Source organism: Macaca fascicularis, chromosome 2 (assembly GCF_037993035.2).
Source record: "Macaca fascicularis isolate 582-1 chromosome 2, T2T-MFA8v1.1".
In the NCBI taxonomy this organism is placed as follows: Eukaryota; Metazoa; Chordata; class Mammalia; order Primates; family Cercopithecidae; genus Macaca; species Macaca fascicularis.
The window spans coordinates 175,235,496-175,243,385 of NC_088376.1; positions in this window are offsets into that span (position 1 = coordinate 175,235,496).

The following is a 7,890-nucleotide window of genomic DNA, read 5'->3' on the forward strand; positions in this document are numbered from 1 at the left end:
ACTGTCAGGAGGATGAGGTGGGAGGATTTCTTGAGCCCAGGAGTTCGAGTTGCAGTGAGCTATGATTGCACCACTTCACTCCAACCTGGGCAACACTGCAAGTCCCTGTCTCAAAAAAAGGAAAACAAGAGAAAAGAGAAAGAGGGAGAGAGAGGGGAAGGAGGGTTGGGGAGGAGGAAGTGAGAGAGAGAGAGAGAGAGGAAAGGTCAGTGTCCTCAAGTTCAATTAAATCCAACAACTATTTATGGAATGCCTACTATGTGCTGGACATGTAGACAGATACAAAGATGTGAGTGACTGTCAGTGGTTCAAAGCAGGGTAATGGGCATTATAATATAATTGCTCCAATTCATTAGGGACCTAAAATATACCAGATTTGCATATATTTTCTTTAATCCTCATGACAGTGGTGCAGGGTAGGAATCAAAATCTCTATTTTACAGATGAGGAAAAACTAAAAAGAGTTAAATGCCTTGCTTACAACCACCCAGCCAGTATTTGGCAAAACCAGAATTTGAACCTAGGCATAACTTGCTGGGAAATTCTGCCTTTTCCGCATAGAATATGTAAGCAGTAGACTCCAAGCAACATTGTGAGACAGGCAACGCTTGCCTTTGGTCTCCCTACCACCCTTACTTTATGTGATCCTATTTCTCTGTTGGAGCTCTTCCCCTCCCCCACCAGCCTTTTTTCTAGTACTTTCTTGGCTGTTCTCTGGATTTCAAGTGCAACATAGAAACAATCTATTTAGACATGCTCTCCCCATTAAGTCCCCTGCACTCTAGACCAGAGCTGTGCCATCCACTTTCAGCACATTCAGAAATGTTCTATATCTGCACTCTCCAATATGTCGGCCACTAGCTGCATGTGGCTACTGAGCCCTTGAAGTGTAGCTAATGTGACTGAGGAACTAAATTATTTTATTTTAATTAATTTAAATTTGAATTTAAGATGAAATAGCCACGTATGGTTAGTGTCCATCATTTTAAACAGCATAACTCCAAAATATTCTCAACTCACTCTGGGCTTAAAGTCTTCTTTTTCCATGTTTTATTTTTCAGAGCCTGTTCTGTTGGGACACAGAATCACTTACTGCATCTAATATATTGATGATGATTAATTTGTATGTACCTTCCAAAAAAGATGGTTGTGTTTGAACGAAGGCCTTCTGGACAGGAAAACGTAAGTTTTCAGATGAAATGACAGGCCACTTGGGGAGATATCTGATGATCAAAAGGGCCTTTAAACCTCATTAATTCAATACATGGAATGGCCAGATGTTGGTCCCACTTAATTTTTTGTCACATTCACCCTTTATGATAATTGAGCAATTTGTATCACATACCTCAACACAGAACTCAGATGTTTTCAAGTGCTTTTTCAAAGTACTTTTCCCAGGGTACATGTATTCTGCTTTCTGCTTTTTTCCTGTACTAGAGCCCAAATAGTTAACACCAACTGGAGTGCCCAGTTTCCTGAAAAATACTGTTGACAGGAGCCCAAAAGCAATAGCTCCCACCTGTCACAAACCTGTAGCAGGTCTCTGGGAGATGCTAGAAGCTACAACAGGCTCTCCGCCCCAGGGATATTGCATTTTCTCCCTAGAGTTATAAAAGAGAAAGTTTTCAGAGTACAAAATTGAAGGCTTTTACAGTATAAAATTGAAGAGGAACAAAGTGTATAGCTGAGGCACAAAACCAGACACTAAAGGCCGACCTCAGCAAATAAAGAGATTTTTAGAAAAAAGAAAGAGGCAGAGGGTGGGAGGAAAAGTGGACCTGGAATCAAAGCAGAAGCCAAAATCCAAGGACCAATAAAACAACTCCAAATCATGTCCAGGTGGGAGGGGACAAGCTCCAAGGGGCTTACAAAACAGCTCAAGGTTTTGAAGTTGGTTTTAGAGTCCACTGGTCTGAGAGCGCCTTCGCTTTCCAGAAGGTCGCTTGGTCTGAACTTAACATGGCCTAACATAAGGATTTTTCTTGCTATACATCCTTTCTTTCACGTGTACAAATTGAGTGCAGATCCCTAAAAGAGCTACATGCTGTTGGTCATTAACTTCAGGAAACTGACATGGGTCCGTCTAAGAAGAAACTCAGAGAGATGGAGTCTCCAGAACAAATGTGTTTATTTGGCAACAGCAGGGGATGGCAATACAGGATATGTGTGTTGTGACAGGTCATAGGCACATCCAAGGAGGTCGGGGCAAAGGCGAAGCTTTTAAAGACAAAGAGAAGGTCATGTGAGTTGCTTTTTAGTAAGGTTTATAGGTCACAAGTTCATAGCAGTTAATGTCTGTTCGCTGGTGGAGACTGTTGCTAAGTACCTGTCCCTGTGTAAGTGGCTTATCCAGAATACTGCCATCTCAAGGAAGTCATTGAGATAGGTCCTGTGACTGATGTATATGTCTTCTGTAAGGCCTGTTACAGGCATGTGTGCGTAAAGCCTTCTTCTTCACAGCCTCCCCTGACTCCGTTTTGTTATGGTTTGACATAAGTAACTCCATTTTGGCACCAGCACCTTTCACACATGGTAGGGAAAGAAAGGTAGGAACCCACAGGGAACAACTGAACGGAATTTTAAGCAGATGCCTCCAAATTTTTACTCAGATACGACTTAGGGAAAACGATCCTTCCATGCTTATAGGTATCATCAGTTTATTCTCAGACATGTTTTAATTCCTCCATTCACAATCAGCAGACCTTCACTCTGGGTTACTCACAGAAAAGCGCCACGTAGTTCAATTCTTATTGAATATGAGGGTTGCCCTTCACGAAGAGCATTAGGGCTTATTCGTCTGTCCATCAGATACAGACAGCTCTTGAGGTATCTGAAGCCTGTCTCTTCAGGTACACAAAGCATTATAGCATTAAGTCAGCAGGGCAAAGGACCATGGTTTTGCAATGAAAATAATAATTTAGGTGAGTAAAATAAAACATTCTTTTAGAGGGTTCACAACCATTAATTTTCTGTCTTTCGAAAATTACGTTCCGCATTGTTTTAGAAGGAGAGTGCGTGCTTTGGATTCAAGACTGGGAATGAGTAGACCAGAAATCTATTCTGTGGCTGTTTCTTGCTAGGACTTTCCTAAGCCTCTGGAAAAGGTGACTCTGTTGTGCTCACTGCTCTAACTCTTCAGGTTTCCTTCTGCATACATATTAAAAGGAGCTTATTCTCCCTGACAGAGCCTTTCTGATTTGACAGAACGGTGTAAGATATATTCACTCAAGTGAGAAAAAAAAGAAATTGAGGTCTGTTTGTATTTCCTTTAGGTTATAAGCTTCTTAAGCAGAGACTGTCACATTTTTACTCCTTAGTGGACTGTAACGGTAGCATAATATTCTGCATCTAATTAGTCATTTCATTAATTTTCTTGGAACCAGAATGGTGACTACTGGCCTAATTAGAAGGAATCGCCCTTGGCTTCTAGGCTTAAAGATAAGCCCTTGTCGCACGGAGAGAGAAATGGACTTTACAAAAGACGTGACTATCAGAGGCACGCCCCTGTTCTCTCTGAGGAAGGGAAATTTCTCATTTCCTTCAGGGTCAGTCCTGCTGAGGCTCTCCATGGAGATGGTCAGCAAGGTGGGCGCCCACAAACCAGAGAAGAGTGAGGAGGGAACAAGGATTCTCTGTGTGGTGATTTGTGGCTTTGGGATAGCTGGTGTCAGTTTTACAAATGTATGATTGCGTTTTTTAAATTATGAAACTATTTGAATATACATACATGTGTATGTGTGTATATATGTGGATATGTGTGTACATATATATATATATATATATATATATATATATATATCTCAAAAGACATTGCTGTCAGAAAAGATGACAATTTTTTAAGAGCCTTTACCAAGTTTACAACCTACATAATGGTGAATATTCAAACTGACTTTCCTCAAAACACTTTTCAGCTAATTTTTCAAGCTGGTCCAAGAGCGTTCATGACAAGCTTCTGTCAACACCCAGGGGAGTTCTGCTGTGTCCACTACAATTCCAAAGCTAAAAGCAGAAGGAGGAGATTTCATTTTCACACCTCAGAGAGTTTATTTTGCTGTTCTCAGAGGCCAGTTCCTTCCCCCAGTTTCTTATAACAATTAATTATTAAAAGGTGATTTCACAAGGAACAAATGGTTAAGCACAAAGATTTAGTTGTCCTAGTGTTTGCATGGTTTTATATCCACTGTTTAATTTTTCCAGTGCAAAGTACAATTAACATTTGAGTCTGTCTGAGTCATGAAGAAATGGAGATTACTCTTATTACTGAAAATAATTCATTTTGGTATCTTCTTACATCCTGAGAGCCTAATCTTTCCAAGTTCATCTAAGGCTCCTCTTCTCCATGACAACCTCATCCAGGGATTTCTTCCTGTCCTGGTGTTTTATGACATGTAACTGAAGACCCACATGCTGCTTTGTATATTTTTGTCAAAAGAGAAAAAACCGTCTTGTCGAGGACAGGAACTAAATTATATGCAGTATTTCTTTAGAATCCCATTCAGCATCTAAAATTGTTAGGTACAGAGAAGGCCTTCCATAAAAATTCGCTAAATTGAAACTAGGAGCAAATGTTAAGTCAAGATCAAACTCAGGAATAACTATGGCTATTAATAATCTTTTACCCAGAATTTAAATCCTTTCATAAGTATTGCCTGAAATCTTTTTATGTCAATAGTAGCATCTTTTACTGGTGGTAGGATGTCTGGGGTGAATATCACAGATCTGGTCCAAGTTGTTCCTGGGAGCTGGGGGTTAGGCAGTAGGAGAGAAAGAGATTTAACTCTTCCAAATACCTAGTGGATTAGGATCCCACAGGAAACTATTGAAAATGCAAATAGAGCGGGTGTGGTGGCGCACACCTGTAATCCCAGCACTCTGGGAGGCCAAGACTGGTGGATCACTTGAAGCCAGGAGTTCAAGACCAGCCTAGCCAACCTGGTGAAACCCTTGTCTCTACGAAAAATACAAAAATTAGCTGGGCGTCGTGAGGCCCACCCATAATCCTAGCTACTCGAAAGGCTGAGGCAGAGAATCATTTGAATCCGGGAGAGGAAGGTTGCAATGAGCTTTAATGGGGCCACTGCGCTCCAGCCTGGGCAACAGAGGGAGACTCTGTCTCAAAAAAAAAAAAAAATTTAAATGCAAATGTGATCATACCTTAAAATCAGCCAATAGCTTCCCATTATCTTTAGAGGAAAAGTCCAAAGTCCTTGAAGTGGTACCCGAGGACCTTCTGAATCTAGCTCTTGACTTCTTTTTAGCTCATGTCTCACAGCTCCCCAATGTACTACCACCACCTGAAGCATGAAGTTGAAGTTGCCCTTGGTTTGCAATGCTTTTCCATTTCCTTTTCCTCATTAATTTCCATTTATTCTTCAAGGCCCAGATCAGGCCTCAACTTCTCCAGAAATCCTTTTCAGACACCTCAATTCTGGATGAGTTGCCCTTCCTATATGCCCCTACTCTAACTTTGCTTATCTAAGTATACCACCTGTTGCATAGTATCATCGTTTTCTGTCTTCCTCACCTGTCCTACCATTTAGTAGGCTGTTTTTTAAATAAACTTTTTGTCTTAGTCCATTTGGGCTTCTATAACAGAACACCATAGACTGGGTAGCTTATAAACAACAAAAATTTATTTCTCATGGTTCTAGAGGGTGGGAAGTCCAAGAGCAAGGCACTGGCAGATTGGGTGTCTGTTGAGGGCCCTCTTCATACACAGCTGTCTTTCTGCTGTGTCCTCACATGGAAGAAGGAGCAAAGAAACTCTCTGGGACCTTCTTTATAAGAGTACTAATCTCATTCATGAGGCTTCCACCCTCATGACCTAATCACCTCCCAAAGGCCCCATTTCCTAATACCATATCATTGGGGATTAGGTTTCAACACATAAATTTGGGGGAGAGAGGTCACAAACATTTAATCTACAGTAGTTTTATAGTGGTTAAGAACATAAGCCCTGAAATAAGATTTCCTGGGTTAGTATTTCATCTCTGCCTCTCATGAGCTTTGAGACCTTAGGTCAAGTTATTTACCCTCTCTGTCCTTTATTTTACTCACATGTAACATTAAATGAATATTGTAGTACCCATACGGGTTGTTGTGGTAATTAAATGATGTAGTGCAATTAGATGCTTACCACAATGCAGAAAGAAAGTAGTTAGCTTGTGCATTTATTTGCTTATTTTTTATTTTTCTTTTCTCTTTGGAATGTAACCTCCAGGAGATATTGGAACTTGTCTCCTTGTTCATTGCTGTATCCCAAGCACCTAGAACAATACCTGTAATATTCTAGGAGCCCAGTGCATATTTGCAGACTATCTGTTACATGGATATATTGATAAATGGCATGTGAGTTAGTCATAGCATCTTCAAGCCACTGCAGGCCTGTCAATTTTCTTTTTACTTTTAAAAAAAAAAATTTTATTTCCATGGGATTTGGGGGCAACAAGTGGTATTTGGTTATATGAGTAAGTTATTTAATAGTGATTTGTGAGATTTTGGTGTACCCATCACCTGAGCAGTATACACAGAACCCAATTTGTAGTCTTTTATCCCTCACCACCTTCCCACCCTTTCCCTCTGAGTCCCCAAAGTCCATTGTATCATTCTTATGCCTTTGCGTCCTCATAGCTTAGCTCCCACTTATGAGTGAGAAAATATGATGGTTGGTTTTCCATTCCTGAGTTACTTCACTTAGAATACTAGTCTCTAGTTCCATCCAAGTTACTGCAAATGCCATTAATTCATTCCTTTTTATGGCTGAGTAGTATTCCATTGTGTGTGTGTGTGTGTGTGTGTGTGTGTGTGTATATATATATATGTGTGTGTGTGTGTATATATATATATATATACACCACAATTCTTTATCCACTCTTTGATTGGTGGGCATATGGGGTGGTTTCATATTTTTACAATTGCAAATTGTGCTGCTATAAACATGCGTGTGCAAGTATCTTTTTCGTATAATGACTTCTTTTCCTCTGGGTAGATACCCAGTAGCGGGATCGCTGGATCAAATGGTAGTTCTACTGTTAGTTCTTAAAGGAATCTCCACACTGTTTTCCATAGTGATTGTACTAGTTTACATTCCCACCAGCCATGTAGAAGTGTTCCCTTTTCACTGCATCCATACCAACATCTATTATTTTTGATTTTTTTATTATGGCCATTCTTGCCAGAGTAAAGGTGGTATCACATTGTAGTTTTGATGTGCATTTCTCTGATCATTAGTGCTGCTGAGCAATTTTGCAAATGTTTGTTCAGCTCTGCCAATTTTCTACAGAAGTAGAAGTACTCTATCTTCCTGGTATGGTCCCACACATAGTAGATACTCAACAAATATTGGCGTCTTGTCCTTCCCATTGTCAGCCACAAGGTCTTGCATGAGAATGAAACCCTTTGGCAATATCCGTTTTGGAGTTTGGTGACAGTGACAAATATGAGTACAATTATCAGTAACTGCAATCTCCATTTCAGACATGCACATATACAGACTTGCAATGAACAATGACAGTCAAAACAACTATTTCAAAACAACTCAAGCAAAGCAACTTCCTAGTTATCACTCATATCTCAACAGATATTAGAATCCAAATCTTTGTAGAGTTTCTATCCTCAAGCAGAAATTCATATTTTACAGTCACTGACATCATGATATAACAAATAGAGCTTGACATTTTCAATATGAGAAATTTATCGTGACTACTTTTTTCTGCAGAAGAAATTTTTAAAGCATCTCAAGTAAAGAGAGGATTATATGCCAAATTTTTTTTTTTTTTTTTTTTGGTTCAAGGGCTATTTTTTACAAATAGAGTTTGGGGAACATTGCTAAATTCATCAAAGTTTGAACTTATTTTTGCTCAAGCTAACTGGAAATCTAGTGTATAGGAA